The following is an 18,375-nucleotide window of genomic DNA, read 5'->3' as shown; positions in this document are numbered from 1 at the left end:
TTTGCTTCCTGCTGCAGCCAAGCAGAGGGACTGAAGGACCTTTGGAATAGTTACAGCTCCTTTGGCCAAAGGTTTTTCAGGACTCGGGTCCGTCCTTAATGACGTGCACAGAAGAAAAGGGTGCTGACTCGAAACTGCTGCTCTCTGACGGGAAGCAACAAAACTGTTCACAGCCATCATGCATGTGTCAAGGAATGAGAAAGGGTTTAGACATGTGACATGTTTTAGTGTCGCCCGAGTTGCTGCAGGAGTGCTTGCCTCTTTGAGAGCGTGCGGTGGCATCCACCCCAGGCATGTCTGCTGGGAAGTGAGTCGTGGCCAACTCAACCCTGCTGCGTGGCCGGGAATCCCCGCAGCGCTTGCAGGCAGCGCCTGCTGGGCGGGATGTACTAAGCCATGGAGATCATCAGCCCTTCCAAGATTTCCTGTATGGTCAGATGTGTAATTCAGACTAAGAAAGAGGTGGATGTTGAGATGGGGACCTCTGAGTTCCAATCATACTTCCTTGTATTGCCCTGGGTGATTCTTTTTCTAGACTTTAGAGAGCCCCTGTTTGAACTTGGAGCTTCTCTTTTGTTAATTTTCCCTTAGCTGAGCTGTCTTGTGCTTTTCGTTTTTGAGTTCATTTTCTGAGTTGCTGATTGCTCTCTGATCATCTGTGGTGACCCCACTCAATTCGGATGTGCACTACTCCCCCCCCCCCCCCCCMSCYTCAGGATGTGTTGCCATTTTTGTATGTAGGCTGAAAGTGGACTGACCTCCTTGTGAAAAGAGCTGCTGCCAATAGAAAAAGAGTTGCTGATACTTCAAGTTGACTAACCACAAGCTCTGCGGTTAGTCAGCTCAGGAGCATCATAGTGTGTTGAATATGTTTAGATGTTAAATGTGGCTGTAATAACACTCTGTTCTGCAAATAGTCATTTGTCATGAAGATGACTGTCTTACACCTCCTCCTTCCTTTTCTCACCCACTGTTTAAATCACCCGAGATGAGGAAGAATCTCAAGGAAGCTGCTGCGAACAGGGTGGTGTAGCTTGTATTTAGTGCTCAGAAGTGATGTGCTGGCTTTGGAGCATGGGAAGAAAGGGTAAGAAAGCTAACGCTGTCCTGTTTCTCTGGAGGTGTGACACCTCCCTGACTTCGAGAGAGCTCCCGTAAGGAGGGGAAGCAGAGTAATTCCTGCATCTCATTCCCTCCTTAGCCTTCATCAGACTGCTAAGCATTATCCATGATTAATGTTTATTGTTGCTTTGGCTCTTGCTGGACTGGAACTACTAAATTAAATTAACATGTTTGATTACCTATTTATGTTATTTTTCTGTAGTGCTCATCAGCTCGTTATCCAACACTGTTGATGAATATACCACCCCCAGAGAACACTGCTTTGGGGTACCATTGATCTGAGCCAAAGGTGGCAGGTTCTAAACCATTTTCCATCCAGGACACATGTTACTTCTCCCAACGTCCAGGTGAAAATCAGCTGGCATTACAAATCCCTATCCCATTTAGTGTGTGGTGGTGGTGCTGAAATGCTGAGTCCAAGTTGCAGAGAAACGTTCTAGAAACTTGTCTGGCTGACGAAATACATCGTGTGGAATAATCCCTTTGGCACCGTGCTGCTAGTGCTAATGATGGGTCTGTTGGGCAATAAGAGCACATAGCTGCTTGATTTCTACTTGTGTTTTTTCAGATGATGATAAATGGTAAATCCGTTACTTGGATGTGCTTTTGAAACCACTGGAAGGCTGGAGGCAGAGTGTTTGTTTTGTGACACAGGAGTTCAGAGACTGAATTATACAATTCTCAGTTGAGATTCAGCAGCTGTCTAGGAGAATAAGTCCAAAAAATACCCTTTGGAATCTTTGTCTGAGGGCCAGAGGAGAGGTCTGGATACCCTGTCCTTCCATGTCTTAATAATACAATATTTGGAAGCTGAACTACTTTTAAGGGTGTCTAAAGATAGATAGATAGATGAGTATCTTTATTCTGTTACCTTCCATATCTCAGGCTATCAAAAGCAAATAAATTCTAGGCAGCTAACTTTTCTTTTTAAGCAGTTGATGCCTTTAATGTGGGTTTGGGGGATTGGTTTGGTTTGGTGTGTGCTTTTTTGGTGTTTGCATTTCACTGCTTTTGAACACTGAAATTATACAAACCAGTTTCTTTTTGTTTCTAATTGCTGTTACCCTTTTTGTTAGCAGATACTGTTATTTAAATGTTCTTTGAAACTAAACAACAAAGCAAAAGGAAGAAAAGATGTCCGTTTTCTTTTAATCAGGAAAATGTTTCTTCATGTACTGCTTAGAAACAGGATCCATTTTCCACCTTTGTAAGTACAAGAATTTACAATTTGGACATAAAAGCTCTTTGCCAATCAGTTTGAAGTATGCATTTATGATTGCTAGGGGAGTCGGGCTGTTAACGTGTTATCTGCGTGAAGTCTCCAGTCTGGCCGTCTGGAAAGGTTGCTGCCGTGTGTGCTTTGATCCCCTTTAGCTCCAGCCCGGAAAAGCTCCCGGGCCCAGCTGGCAAGGCGCGGTGCCCTGATTCACCCGAGCGTTTTCAAGCACGTGCTCGCTCCTGCCCTCGTGAACGGGCGGCAAAGCTCTYGATGAGGCGGTGGTGCCGGGGGCCGGGCCGGGGCTCCGAGGAGGTCCTCCGTGGYGGCGGGCGCAGGTGGCCTCCCCGCGCTCGCTCGCAGCCATCGGCAAGCGCGGAGCGTTCGCAGCTGCCCGGGAAGCCCCTGGGGAGCAGTGGCGCAAAGCGCCGAAATGGGCACTACAGTATTTAGTCATTAGGCTTGCTAATCCAAGGCCTAAAATCAGGCTCATTTCAATCAATAGCAATCTGTTTGCACTGTCAGGAACTAATTTAAAAATCTGCTTTAAGTCCTGGTTAGGCACTTGGTATTCTGTTTCCTGCATCAAAGTATGGGGGAAGCAGTGGGCATAGCACAGCAGTGGCAGGAGGAGGAAAAATCCTTTGTAAATAAATACTGGATGAAACCCTGCTATTATAAAAAAAGTGCTGTTTTTTGCTGAATTTTTCCAAAAATTCTTAGAGATTCTTGGAGTCGCTGTATAGTATACTTTGCAAGAGAAAGAATTTGATCATGGGCTTGATTTGTTCAGTATTTCTTTTAAAGCATCTTCAACATTTAAGATTTGCCTTATTGCTGTGATCCAGGTAACTCGATTAATCACTGCAATACAGCCACCTTTGAGAGGGACGGTGTAGCTGTTTTTGACAGATCTCTGTAACACATCGCACTTCAGGATGAGTAGAGCGAAACAGTGCCGTAAAACCCCTGGAAACTACGGCAGAAGGCCTTCGTTTGAGTTGGAAAATATGTATCAAAACCCTATGCAATTCTGTTACTGAAACATAAATTGAGGCGACAGTGTTTATTAGAATTGGGGAAAAAATCCAACTGCTTTTAGAATAAAATTGAAGCACGAAACAAGCACATGCTGGGTTTTACCACACTTCAAATGGTATTTTCTAAGCAGAGTGGTGTATAAAGTGTGTTTTGGCTGCTGTGAAAGTGTTATATCTCGGAGAAAGCGGCTCCTCGTTGGGTGGGAACCGCTGGCCTAGCAAGTGGAGGTCGGGTGGCCGTGGGGACGGAGGCGCTATCTCGACGTACGGACTCTGCTCCGCGCTTTGTATTGAGGATCGCGTGCCGTTAGGATGATCTCGGCTTCGCTGYGTTCGGACCCAGCCCCTGCGGCACAGCCTGCAGCGCCGGGTTCCCCTTCTGTGTCCCTGCTCTTACTGTGCTCCGAAATTGCCGCGCTCTGTCCCAGTTCAGCTCTCCCACTTCACAGCGTTTGGGCAACAGCAAAGTATTCAGGCCTCCAGATGGCTGCTGGCGTTTTAACATGTGTTAGAACAGGTCTAGAGATGAAAACGCTGGCGGCTGCCAGCGCGCGCTCGTTGTTAGCGCTGCCTGTGCTGCCTCCAGCGGAGCTGAACCACAGCGTCTTAGGGGACCTTACGTCTCTGTCTCAGTTCCCCATCTGAAAAAATGTGATAACTAGAGAACCAGTAAAGTATGGCCTAACGGACTTCAGTAACTGGAAACATGCACAGATATTAGCAAATGGGGCAGTCTGGAGGAAGCTTCTCAGACCGGTTCTCGTCTCTCAGAGCTCATCCCTAGCAAACAGGGAAGACTTGACATGACATTCCTGGTATTTTTAAAGTTAAAAAATTCAAGTGATGGGAAGATAGATAGTTAAGCACACTGCTGCGCAAGGCTGTTGTTAGGTTGTATGTATGAAGAATTACGCTGGTCATAAGCTCCAAGTTTTAAAACTCTTGCAGGTCACCTTTAACTTCTCTGTCTATGATTAGATGACTGATAAGGACCTCAGGTCACATTTGGTTAAATATAGCCTTGGACTTGGAGCAGTATAAGGGGAAACAAAGCAATCCTCTTTTCTCAGTGCTGTTCTCTAAGTAGCTGTGAATGAATCTCATTACAATGGCTTCTTTTGAAATGAAGAAATAAAAAGGAAATTTCATTGCTAACAACTTATGTGGCAGCAGACTCTGTAAAAAAAAAAAAAGGTTGTTGGTGGTCATTGGTTACATTGTTATAAAAGAAGAGCTAAATGGTTTGTAATTTAGAGAAGTGGATTTAATTACATGAAGTAATTTACGGAAAACTATAACTGCTTGTATCTTTTTCTCTGAATTTAATTGGTTGACACAATGCACAAAGTCCTCTTTCTCTTCCTTCTTCCCTCCTCTCAATTTTTTTTGGTTTTATTTGTATATTTGCTTTTGGAGAAAATAGGGACCAAGACAGAGCACTTCTGTTGTATCTCATGATTTCAGTAAATTGAAAAGAGCGGAGAAACATGGTACGGTGTGAATGGTTCTCGTTCTCTGGCCGTTTCTGGTGCTGTGCACTGCTTAAAGAGCTCCAGAGCCTTGCATGGAGACTGGAGCTGTTCCTCTGGAGTGCGTCTCTTCGTGACTGAGACGGGACATGGTCCAGGTGCCCCGTGAGTGTGCAGAGCCTTTGTCCTGGCCCAAACGCAGATGCCCTGGGAGAGGCTAGAACCTGGAAGCAGCCACTTTGGGCAAGAAATATCTGAAAGGTTATTCCGTCTTGATTTAACCACTAGCTGCCTGACATTTTTGGCTAGCTTTGCATAAGGGTCTGCACTGTTACCTAGTTGTAGCCTCCGTTCTTCTTGGGCTCACACCAAACATCTGTGGTAAAACGTCAGAAGGGCAACAGGCAGGGTACGGTTCCTGGTGTGCGCGTCCCTGTGCTGCGGGATGATCTCAGAGGCTTTTCTTGTGTGGAGCGAGTAGAGCCAACGCAGGCAGACAAGACTCCTTCTAGCATGCTTATCAGTATAGTAATTAAACTGTCTGCTCTGCTCTGATTTGAACCTGAGGAACAACCAGAAAAATGACATCCCGGTGTCGGTTACTGTTGAGGCAGAATTAAATATCTTTTAGTGTTACTTAGAACATGCAGGGCTCGTCCTTGCTTACTGCTGGCCACGGATCTCCATTTCCACAAGGCCTGCTGGAAACGGTGCGTCAGGAGCTGCAGCGGGAGAGAGCTCTGGCAATTGCYGGTTTTTGCTTGAAGCCTTTGGTGGCGTTGGGCCAGCTCACTTGGCTTTCCGTGTGGAAGCATATCAGAGATGCTGCTGTTTTCCATCGCGCGGCTGCTCCAGCCTCCCGAGCTGCAGCCTCGGGCGGTCTTACCAGCCTCCCTCTCTCTTTTCTGTGCGGATGCTTAACAGAGCTAATTTCCATACTTCTGGCTGATTGATGGTTTACATGAACTGTTGAGAATATACACAGCCTGAGTAAGCATGTCTTTGGTTTGAAGACATCTCTTAGGTAAAATAAGCGCTCATCTTTTTCCCTTTAGTCCTTCAAGCAAGGTTACTAGGAGCTATTTGGGTGAATGCCATTGCACTATTGATCTGGTGAAGTCAGTATATGAAACTCTTGCTGTTTCCCCTGGAGCAGGGGGTTAGAATAGATTTAAAGCTCTTCCAAGCTTGCTGGTTGAAGGAGTCCTAGGGGGTAGTCAGGTATGTATGTGCTTTTAACTCGGAGCTGAAATATGCCTTGTCTGTATGTAGATTTTTTTTTTTTCCTAATATTGTAAATTGATACTCAAATTTTTCTGGAGTTGAACCTTACAATTAATTTCCTCAAAAAAAAAAAAAACAACAACAACAACAAGGAGAATATTTCAAATATTAAGTTCAGGATATCGGCATATAAACTCTATTACTCTATTATCTTTATATGCAAATATCCTTATACCTCCTTCTCCTCTTTCCAGGTGGGGCTGTTCAGATGACAAAGCAAAGTATTATATGATTAGCTGCTGGATTCTGAAAGTTAGTGTCTACAGTGAATTATTTAGTTAAATATATGTGGCTTCAGCCTTCCTTCCACACTCCACTTCCTTCTGGTTCGAGACTTTGATTTCGGCACTAGGAAGGGAGCACTGGCGAGATTCTTCCTTCAGCTGCTGCAGAGCCAGTAATGGGCCCCGTTTTGCAGTCTCTGATGTTTCCTCTTACAGCACTTCTTGACTCATTGACAGTGAATAATAAGAACAAGGAAAAACCTTTTCCAGGGGAAACCTCATCCACTGGAATAATATKGCTAAAAGAATCCAAGGCCAAGTAATGGATCAAGCAGTGGAAGCAGTCCAGAGCAGCTAGAATAACAGTTGGTGATGAATAGCCTTCTGATGCTGTAATATTGCAGCCCCCTGGAAGGTGGTGCTGGACCTCGCAAAGTTGTCTTTCTGTTAGTCCTCAAAAGTTTCAAGTGGTCGTTGGGCAATATTTTATAATTTAACATGACAYTTATTTGCTGTGGTGTCAGTCGTAGGTGTCTATTTGGAGCTGAAGTCTCAGTCGTTTTGGCTGGAAGATGGGGGTAGTTCAGCTGGTCAGATAGGTCTGCTGTGCAGTACATCAGCAAATTTAATTTAAAAAAAATGTGCTTTTCGGTTGTTTTTCAGCTCATATGGAGCAATTTCAGCATATCAAGGTAAATGGGGATGATGTGAGGGAACACAGCCATGTCACTAGTGTTGCCTCTGAACTGAAGGATTTTAACTTGCTCCTGGTTTTGTAGGCATATTATTTTTCTTCCAGGTGCAAACTGCCAAAAACAATAATATAAAAATAAATTATCCTTTGCTTACCACATAGGATATAACCYCTCTACCGCCCCTCTGCCATGGGGGGAACAAAGTGTAGATCCACCAAGCCTGAACCCTGTTCGGTAAAGCCGGTCTCGGGGCTTTCCCAGCACGCGTCCAGGCTCTCCGTACTCGGTGGTCAACAGCGCGGTCCCCAGCGCTTACCGGGGTGCGATGGCCTAACGGCTACATGCYGTTTTGTTTCTTCCCCATTTTCGTCTCTTGCTTTCCTTGCGACTGACTCATTTTGTTCATAAAGCAGCTTGTAATTGCGTCTTTGACAAAGAGGTGTTTACAAGCCGTGCTTCTTGTGCATAACTGCCTAGCTGAGGGGAATAACAATTTGGGGCTGAATTTCAGCCCTCCTTTGTCACTGTCGTGTCATCCTTGGTGGTTGTGCTGTCTGTGCTTAAAGGGAAAGATGGATTTAAATCGTTCCAGGGCATGTCGCAGCAGTGGGGAACGCCTGCCCTGTTAAGCAGCTTGCGACCGTTTCCGGTGGCCCACGCTCGTTCCTTGTTTATGTGCTGGTTTTGAGCAGCACCAAGGTGCGCACTAATTATAGTGCGCAGTGAGGCCTGGTTTTTAGAGGTGGAGTCTGTTAATTTATATAGAGTTTTATTCCAGCCTTTTAGAGTTTAAAGGTTTGAGTTTTGTCAGGTGTTAAGCCTAGCCATCATTTGGGGTAAGATGGTGTAGACTGTAGTTGCCCTAATCTGGGAACGTGGTTGGAGTCCAGTCCTCATGGGCTGAAACCTGCAGCGTAGGCAAGSCCGCGTTATCAAAGTAAGAGTCTCATTTAGCTATCGCTCAGGARGAAAAGGACTCTAGGATCCAGCTTTTTAGTTCAGGCAGCATGTGGGTGTTTCAATTGTCCGTGCCAAAACCCTTCTGCAAATTGTGCCAACTGGGCAGGGTGTGGAGGGAACAGAAGCAATGAAGTTATGCATGAGTAAGGAACAGCTCAGTCTTTATTTAGACCCATTATAGGTCATTTGCAAAGGGTAGTCTTTCTTTTGGTGGGGGGGGGAGTCTTTTAAAGGGGCTGCTCATCCTGTGTTTGCAGGAATTATGTTCTAGTCAGAAGTGATGGGAATCAGCGCATAGCAAATGACAAAGAGTCCCAGGAGTGCTGTGTCTTCTGCTAATAGCTGGAGGCACACTCGCAGTCCAGCTCCCAGTCGCGGGGCTTCGTAGGGCAGCTCCCATTAACGTCAGTTGAGTGCGTTACTAAAACCCACACATAGAGCTGAAAATAAATCACAACATATGAAACAAAAGTCATGCATTCAGGCATGAGTAAGACTGGTACTCAACCATTTTGGCCTATGAGATTAACTCCTTCCCTGCTGTTTGAATGCAAAACGGAAGCAATTTCTGTAGCGAGYGTGCTAGTATCAAGTGCAGTGTGCTTTTCTGGTATAGGCATTGCTTATTGGTAGATAGTGATCTGTTGAGCAAAAATAGATCAACCGTCAGAGTTGATCAAACTGACAAGCTAAGAGTAGGTTGACGTGGTTAAACTGCTAGGAGCATCTCTGAATTAGTGTTGTTGCTAGTCAGAGTACGTTGACTGTAGTGATGTACTGAATTGTTTAAGTGTTGCATAAATATGACCACACGACATAGCAGAGTATCTTGTATTTGTCATCATGCAAAAAAGCCTTGCAGGTGTTTTGCTAAGACATCTTGCCTATTCCCTTAGCCTTATTCTGAATCATCCTCATGCAATGAGTAGTTTGGTAAATACACAGTATGTTTTTTATACGCCTGTACAAATGCTGGTCTGTCACAGTCCTTTTCAGCTAGATATTCCATCCCTGTTTACCTGAATTGTCAAGAGCAGAGTCAGAAGAAAAATGTCTTTGTGACAGCCTTCCCCCCCCCCCTTCCAGTGAAGCAAAGGAATAAAGGGATTTTTTTTCTTCTTCTTCTTCCCAGACACTCTACCCACAGCAGCAGCACCAGGGACCTCTAGTAAATTGATCAAGGGACACATTTGACCCTAGGGCTGCTTGTTAGAGAACATTGTTATAGGCAAGTTGTAATAGCAGATGTAATAAAGAGTCTACATTGTCCCAGAGAAAAAGCAGCATGTTAGGTGGGGTTTTGTGTGCATATGTTTGTTATGTACTAGGAACTGAAATGTTGTCTTGCAACCTTGGGTTACCTCAAGTAGGTTTAAGCCTAAGGCAAAGCCAAAGGCAGAAGAGTTATGGAATTGTTTGTATGGGAATTTGACAAATACCTGGTTGTTTTTGTTTATTGAAACTGAGAGCAGAGGGAAAACTGGGTGTATGGAAGGCTATTTCAATTGCAAAATGAAAAAGAAAGTGTGACTTGTGTCAGGGAATTAGTAGTGATGTAGACCCTGGAGACTTGTACTTTGGTAGCTCTGCCTTTGACTGGAAGGTGAGCATTTGTGCATACTAGGTTTTTTGGTCCTAGAGAGCTTCGAACGGCAGATATTGGATGTTTCTTAGAATCATCTGGTTGATTAGGGTTGGAGGAGTAGGGTGCCTAAGTGGGAACTCTTAGGGACTTGTGAAAGTGTTTTTCCTAAGAGCTGGATTTGTTTTTTTAAAAAAAAAAAAAGTAAAGTTTAGACTACTCACATGTCTTGTAAGAACACATTCTTTTTTAGTTTGCATTGAAAGAAACTACCCCCACCAGGACTGAAGTTAGCTGGGAAGCTAAATCCCAGTGACTTCTCGGTATGGTGTGCTCCTCGTTCATTCAAGCATTTACRTAAATCCCATTTACCAGTTTTGAAGATCTATTCCCTTATCTCCATTGCTGTATTCTGGTGCCTTTTACTAGAGTGTGTTCCTTCTATTTTGATAGATCCAGGCGAGTAAAATGTGCAAGCTGTTGCAAGATGTATGTTATGCTCCATTAATGGGACTTGAAATAGGATTTCTGATCATCTGAGAGGCTTCCTTCTGTGGCATCATGTGCTTATTTTCCTAATGGTTATTATTTATTTATTTATTTAGGCAGACTGACTTGAACTCACACTTGTGATGACATAAATTTCTACTACTTCAGTTGTATGCATTAGCAGAATGTAGAAAAGTTTGTGAGACTTTTTCTGCAGTATTCAGCAATCCATGTGACTTGCATTGATCAGGTGTTTCCTGCAGTGCAGAGATCTATGGAGATGTGCTGTAATTGTTTAAGGGGTATCTGCTAAAACGTCTTAGTCTGAAGGGGGTTTTTAGTCCTTTCATGAAACAAGGCTGGCTGTTAATACAAATACACAAAAGAGAGATCTTAGTTAATTGCCAGTAAGTATTGACAGTAGCTTGGTCTAATAGAATTAGGGTGTAATCAATGAAAGTCCATCTTTCCCTTCTACCTACCAAAAAATCAGATGTTTCCAATGCTAAACTACATCTGTTAAAAGAAAAATCTGAACATGTGATACGATCATCTTCACTGTCAAATACCAGCTTTCACCTGATAGTCACTCCATAAGGAATTAACTTTTATGTGATATATTTATTTCTAAATTAGATAGGAATCTTGATCTCTAGCAYGGTGACAGTTAGTGTCTAAGCTTCCCCCCCCCTTCCAGATACTGCAGACATGTAATTTTAAAACCCTCGTGCTTCCCTTTTCCTCCTCCTCAAAAAATAATTCAGTCTGGGAGAGGAGGAGAAGCTGTATTCTTGCCAGCAGTGCTAATTGGTGGAGCTGCTGAGGTTAAAGGATGTATGCTAGCACGTTCTGCTTGTAGATTGTTGGGYGACTGGGTAAATCACTTAGCCATCCTTTGTCTGTTTGCTTATCTGTAACATGGAGATAATAATATTCACTTCCTTTGTTAAGTGCTTGGGATACAGAGAAGAAAAGTACTAGGGGACTTCATGATTATTTTATTACCATACAGGAAAATACAAGGCAATTTTTTTCAGCCTAGAGAAGGAAGGGAGGAGTTCATTGCCACAGGAGTCTCAGTCTTGCTAGAAGGATTTAAGGGGCTGGTCTTACCATGTAGTGGAACACCCCACAGAGACTTAAGTTTGGAAACAGCCCTGCAGCATCAGCCCAGTGCTGACCCAAAGCAAAACAAACTAGTTCAGATGGAGGCCGTCARTGAAGTCTGTGTGGCCAAGCTAGTGTTCCTGCATCATGCTGTGTGAGTGTGTCACATCGGGTGTCCAGGGTGGGTGCCAGGTGCTGTTTCCAAGAGCTTGCTCAGAGGTGCTGAGCACCCTCCAATAACTCAAGCTACTAAGAACGTTGCAGAAAGCTGCGGCAATTGCTGGGAATGATCTAATGCTGGTATTAATCATCATCTCATGATTGGGAACTAGGTGTGAATACTGAGGGTGTTTCTGCAGTACAAACCCCRGGAAGCATCTTGATAGCAAACTCACTGGGCCAGTTTTCCAGGCTAAGCATTTTCTTTTTCTTAATTATAAACCCTCCAAAGGTCTTCTAGGGTGAAGAGCTGGTTAGAAATACTCTGACGGTATAATTTTGTGGTTTTCTGTCTTTAGTAACTGGCTTCTCAGGAAGCTTTAGGAAGGAGTAGATCCACTTATGCACGCTTGAGAAAGGGCTCAGGTATCTATTACTCTGAAATTGCCCCACTTGGTTATGCAGTCTAGAATATGAGATGTACATAAAGCTGATTGCAATGGACTAAAAAGGGCTGTCACAGGCCTGGCTTGCCAAGAAAAACATTTTCTGCAATTCAGTATGAATACATTCCTTTTATACTTCCCAGCAGTGGGATTTGTTTATGTACTGCCCTTCACTCAGAGACCTAGACCTTCACCTCCAGTGTTGTCTTCTGATCCTCCCTCAAGTGACTGCTTAGGAGACCTTCACTTTTCTCTCACCGACCTCAGATGGGGAGAGGCAAAGGGAGTTGTTAAGGTCTGGCTAGTTGTGAGAGKGGTAGGTCTGTGTTTAAGGGGATTTGACATCCAAAAAGACTTTCCCTAGCAGAAGAAGGGAAGGGAAAAGCAGCTGTCGGTGAGTTGTGTTGGCACATCCAACGTTGGCTGGGTTCTGCTGTTTTCTGAAGCTAACTGGAGGATACTCCAAATTCTAAAATTCTGTCTACGCAGCAAAATAAAGTGGGAGTGTAGCATTAGTAGCCATACAAACGATKGCTTAATTTAGCAATGGGTTATGAATATTCAGCGGCATAGGCTTCAGCACAGAGGCGAAGCAGGAACGTAAGCCCACTGGGACCCCAGCTTGTTCGTGTCTGCTGCCTCTGTCTCTGCTGCCCTGCCTATGTGCTACCTGGAAGAAAACTATTGCAGGTGCATTCATCCATGCTGCAACTGAGCCTTCATTTTGCTTTACAGATGTTCCCTGGGAGCTGCTCATGTGGAAGTGGGACAGTTAGACTTTGTGTGAATGTGTATGCATGTGCATGTCTGTCAAGTTTACTCTCACGGCTTAACCATAATTCATTATATAAAGCCTGTTTGTCACACATGACTTTAAATATCCACAGGCCAGTCTCATTTAATAATTCAAATACCTATTTCAAGTACAGGGAGGTAGGGGTTGTGGCTTACCCACGATCTAAGCTCAGAGGGAGAATACAGTTTACGATGGGATCTTGCTTCTTACCCAGTGCTGTAGCTGCCTTGATTGAAGCACCAGGAGGTCAAGTGACTTGTCAAAGGTTGCACAGTGAGGGAGCAACTCCACTGACATTTGAAACCAGAAGCCTTCTGTTTCCCAGTCTGCTGCTGATTTACACTTTCATCCTCTGGTACACATAACTGCTGCTTGAATTAAGCTGTGACATATCTTCCCATCAGTGTAGAATTATTTCGAGTTAGACCTTGCAAAGRGAATGTCATTCCTTCCCCAAACACTGCTTAGGTTAAGTCCGTTTCCACCTGGTTCATACGCTAGTTCAGCACCACTGACTAATAAATTACAATTATTGAGGTATCAATTCATCATGTCTCGGCGATAGCGTCGCCTGTTCCACTGCATTGACCGGAGCCCTTTGCTAACCGGCTAATGTACTGCAGTTCTACTCTTTCTTGTCCCATAATGATGGGATCCCTTGTACCAATTTGAATCCTATTAGATTGCAATTAATTTCTCCCTACTCCAAACTGAGGCAGTCGAGTGCTGTTCAGTGTTGAGCTTACTGTATGAATATATCAAAAGGGTAAAGTGCCAAGAAAACCCAGCTTGTGAAACTTTTTTTAATATCTGCCTCATGTTCCCCATCTCCCCTGATTACAGTAATTAGCAAACCAAATTCCTTGCTTTGGGAGCACCAGCATGAGCAAGTGAGGAGAAGAAGAATATAACTTTGGGATGCTTAAAGAACAAATATCACAAAAAGAAACATTAGTTGCAGAAAGTTGGACTTGTGGGGGAGGAATATCTGCTTTTAGATCTCAAAGGTTTTTGTTTACGTTGCAGTGGGACATTCTACCATAAAACTAGATGAGCTAGCTTTGTTTTGCAGTGAGTAATTTAAGGCATACGCAGTCACTTTGCAGGGGGATGGAAGAGCCTGTTCAAGCTTAGCTCTGGTACCAGAGTGAGTAGGCAAGACTAGCGCCACGTTACACTGTGATCGTTCCTTCGCCTGGGTTGAAAATACCGCTCAGATGAGTTCACGAGTACATGAGTGAGTGTCTCCTCTAGCGTTACATGTTTTGTGAACCCGCATGAAGATCAAMATTAATCTTCAAAGTGTAATAGCTGCTTGCTCCATCTGCAGAATCAACACTTGTAAAATGTCCTTCCTCAGCTCTAGCTGTAAACAGCCTAAGAGATGCAAATATACAGTGCAGTCACCTAGAGTATAGTAAAAAGTAAACTTACTCCCTTGAGGAAAACTATGAAAAAACAGCTTGGGGGGAAAGCCCACATTGCTCTGCCTGCTTGTTAATGCAGTATTTGATCTCTGATTTCAGTGCTAGAGAAATATTTAAATGTCAGTGTGCAGCCRTAAAACAATAGTTTTGTTTTATGATTTAAGCTCAGATTTCAGAGAAGAAAGTACTTGACTGTACCATCATGATGCGATTTCTACCAGATAAATTGATCCTTGGAGGCAAACAAGATTAATACTAGGAGACAGATTTAGAATTTGCCCTTCTCTGTGGTTTCTATAAACTGAGGAATGCTTCTGGCCTCTTTGTTGCTCTAGCAATTTTCTCTCTGTTGGATGATGACCCTTTCAATAAGTGGTCATCCACATTGAATTTTTCTGACTCAAAAGCTTAAAAAACAGGGKTTTTTTTATTGAGTATAGAATTCCCATACTGTAGCTTGACCTCACTGTCTGCTTTCTTTGGAGACTATACAGAGATTGCAGCTAATGCCAGAAGAAGCCATTCACCCTTTAAGCTTGCTTTTCCCTGACTCGTAATCTACATCTGAGTGCAATACACAGTGTTGCTTATCTCTTATCTGCAAAGCTCCGGTGAGCTCTGGGCTGYGTGTGCTCTGCCCGGGAGCCCCAGCCGCTGCTGTCCAGCGGGCGCTGGGGAGCTGCTGCTCAGCGGCCCTGCGAGAGCCAGTTCTGGAGGTGGGCAACTTTTAAGATGAAGTGGGCATATTGCTTTATTTTTTCTTCTGGCATATTAYGGCTCAGAGGAATCTATTTCTTTGAGTAGGTAGTACCAGAGACTTCACGAGATTTGCTTGTTGTTATGCATTTGGATACAGTAGATGAGACTCTTTCAAGGCAAAGGTGATATTAGCTAGACACACGTAGTGTATACATACATTCAGAACTCATATTTTGTATGAGAGATAAGTGTGTTTGAGATAAGACAGTGTTTGTAGGGCATTTGGTGTGTTTGTGTTGGTTGGTTACCTTTCATAATGCTTCCCATGARCTACTTGAGCGTTAAAATGAGTTTAAACCACTAAAACCAGTATATGGTATGTTCTTRAGAGCCTAAGCGAGGGCATACCTTCAGAGACTGATCTGACAGAGCCCTCTCCTTGAGGAGAGAGGTCCGTGTTCGTTACGCTTCCGGAATATTTTGTATTTGCATATATGCTTTAGTTACTGTCTTTTATTAACTTCTGCTTGCTGTCACATACTGCATTATGAGCCTCTTTGGTGTAGTAGAACCTTCAGAAAAGAGAAAGGATAGAATCCAAACAAGAAGTGCTGTGTATTGTCAAGGATTCACATTTGAAACCTCACATGTCACATTTGATCTGATTTTTTTGTGAGGCTTTCACTGAGAATTTACAGCTCTCTGGGCTACTAGCACAGACAACTTATTTGAGGTTGTATATAAAGGAGGAGGAGTGAAGGGGGGAGGAAATTTTGGGTGATGGAAAGAAATTAAGAAAGGTCCTGGTAAATTTGTATAGTTCTAGCATTTAGTTTGCCAAATGAAAATGATATTATCTCTAATTCTGCGGCAGGCATTTTGTGAACACCATGTGTTGTTTTTCTCCTTAAAGTCATTTGGCTCTAATGCATAGATTTAGTGTATGTCATATTACTGTAAGTAAATTGCTAAAATAATACCCATATACAAGACTTTTTCAAAAGACTAGAAGCCTGTGTTTGTGTGTAGTTGTGTTCGTGGATCTTTCACGGGAATGAAATGTTTCGTCTGTGATTTATGCTGCAGAAAAATCCCCTGTAGGTATTTTCACAATCATACAAGGAAGAAGGACGGTTTCTTGATTACAGTGCACAAGTGGGGTGAAAAGACAAGGGTCATTTATAGATCCGCATATGACCGTTGGCAAGTTATTTAAGGTACTTTGCTCCTTACTACTTCATGTCCAAAAACAGATGTAATATCTTCCTATTGCACACACAAGTTGTAAGAATGACATTTTGTGACCGTTGATGAGAAACTTGGATAGCATRCTTTCATGTGCTAGTAGCAGGAACGTGACTTGCAAAGACTCAGTCAGGAAAGACCTAAAATACAGCTTTTAAGTCTTTCAGATTTAAAAACATATATGCATGTCCTTGATTGCAAGCCAAGGTCCAGATTCCAAATGGGACCAGCCACAGTGGAAGTGGCAGCAGCCTCTGCACCGTGCTCTGGACCACGTCAACGTTATAAAATCAAGCTTGAACAAACCGAGSTCTCCAGAGCATCTTGCTGCATTTGCGTGAGGGTTTCACGCTTGTCTTTCGCTTTGGGTCACTCAATGCTGGGCCAGTGGTGGTTAGCCAGGGAGAGCTGGGGACTTGACAGCTCTGTAAAAGGGCCGAATTTGGACTGCAAGAAGTAGGGAGTTTGGTCTGTCCTGGCTGCCGCTGTCCCGCGTCCGGGCTTCGAAGGACTTGTCTGCGCTCCTCGGCTCCRCGTGCGCTGCTCTGGCCCCGAGGGTGCCCGGCCTCGCCAGCCGCTCCCCATCGCCCTGAGCATCTCATTGCCGCGAGCGTTCGCGTTAGGTGAGCCGGCTTGCAGCAGAGGAGTTACTGGTACAGCTGACGCTGCTGCGGGATCCGGCCTGTATTCCTCTTTTCAGCTCTGCCTTGTAATGCGTCGCCCGTGGGGTCAGAGATGTGAAAYGCGGAGCGTCTCCTAACGGGCATTTGACGGTTGTTGCCTGTATCTTTCTGTGCTTTGATAGGTCGTGGGGGGCAGTGTATATCGATTGCTGATCCTTTGAAATGTTTGGCTCTTCCAGTTTTTTGAATTTTTTATATATATATATATCAGATCTCTACATGAATGATCTTGTACAACTTTTACGAAGCATAAAAGAGGAGAGGTTAAATTGAAAATGAGGTGTATTGGACTTCTGAGCACGAAGATAAATGCCTATTTAACTGAAGACTTAAATGAATAGCTCCTGAGGATTTGTACTAGTGGGTGCAGAGGGTAATTTATTCCATTTTCGCTGTGCAGATCTGATCAGTTCCCGCAGTCCTGACGGGGCTGTGGCTGCGTCGCTGGTGTTCGGCAAACTGCGGAAGGGAGAAGGGAAGCAGATTTGGTGGTGCTCTCTTCGTTTTCCCAGTTTGCCATTAAGCTTCGTTCATCCGTGTCCTGTCAACTTAGGGATATTTTCCTTCTTTCCCCTGGCAAATGCGGATGTTCTGTATGCTTTATGAAAGTGGAACATCAGTGTGAAAGGTGGACTTTCCAGATGCAAATATGCTGAAAGAAAGTAAAACTTCAGTTTGTTTCTTCAGTTTTCCTTTATGTTCTCTGCTGACCTACTGCCACTTTGGATAAGCGATGCATGAGGAAAATAAGTGATAGCTAAACCAGTCTTGTCTTTCTATTTTGCTAATGCATCTTCAAAGGATGCGACCATCTCCTTTTGTTCCTGCGCAACTTGACATGTCCAGTTTCGTCTCTCGCAGCAGTAACAGACTTTGCGTAGGTCCATTCATTTGTGCTCTTTTAAGGGGCCCTGTCTGGAACATACATCCTCTAGAAGGGAAATTTTTCAAGAATGCTCCTGGGTATCTTTCACAGTTCAACAGCGCCTTGTGAAAAACCTCCAAGTGCAGAGAGATCTTCAGGTCAAAGACAGTTTGAGAAATAAAAAGACCATTATTTCATGTGAGAATCTATTGATTCTAATTGTTACATTATTCTAATGTTAATGACAAAACTGTATGAAAGTCGGCACAGTTATGTAGCTATAACATGGAACTGGGAATTAGGCCTATTGCTTGTGGGAATTCCAGTGTCTTTATTTTGTAAGCAGTAATAAATTGTCTTAAAAAGATAAACCAATGCATAATATAGGTTTTGATATAGAGATAAGAAACAGAAGTTGTGCACACTGGTTTATTCAGAGTTTTCAAACTTAATGTTCAGAATTGTAATATTGCCTTAAAAATAGATGATACTTCAGAATTAAATTTTGAAATCTTTATGCTTTCCCTTTAGGTAACTGGTTTTCAAGCTCTGCAATTATGAGGGCTGCTGAAAAAAGCTATTTTTAAAGAATAAAATTTAGATTTTCATATCACATGACTCCAGGGGGTGGGATTTGAGAAAACCTACTGGATTTCAGAAGACTGCCAACTGTCTTGAGATAATGAATGTGTTCTCCCATCACAAAGGCTGTGCTTCATTTTGCATTATAATGTTGTCTAACAGCAAGTGGCACTTCTGATTCTTTTGTAATTTTCGAGCAAAATGCTGTTTGCAAAATAAACATGCTGAGAGTTTCCTAAAGCTAATGTCATCAGCAAAAGTGAACTGCCTAGCTAGGTCAGTTTT

At 43.5% G+C, this 18,375-nt stretch overlaps 1 protein-coding gene across 19 annotated transcripts in view; it reads left to right on the top strand.

Annotated features, from left to right (window-relative positions):
* Positions 1–18,375, top strand: part of FBRSL1 (fibrosin like 1) — a 404,406-nt gene that overhangs the window by 3,750 nt on the left and 382,281 nt on the right. The window lies entirely within an intron of this gene.

The sequence above is a fragment of the Apteryx rowi genome, unplaced genomic scaffold (genome assembly GCF_003343035.1).
Source record: "Apteryx rowi isolate R43461 unplaced genomic scaffold, aptRow1 scaffold_93, whole genome shotgun sequence".
NCBI lineage: Eukaryota > Metazoa > Chordata > Aves > Apterygiformes > Apterygidae > Apteryx > Apteryx rowi.
This window is presented reverse-complemented; position numbering and strand designations above follow the sequence as displayed.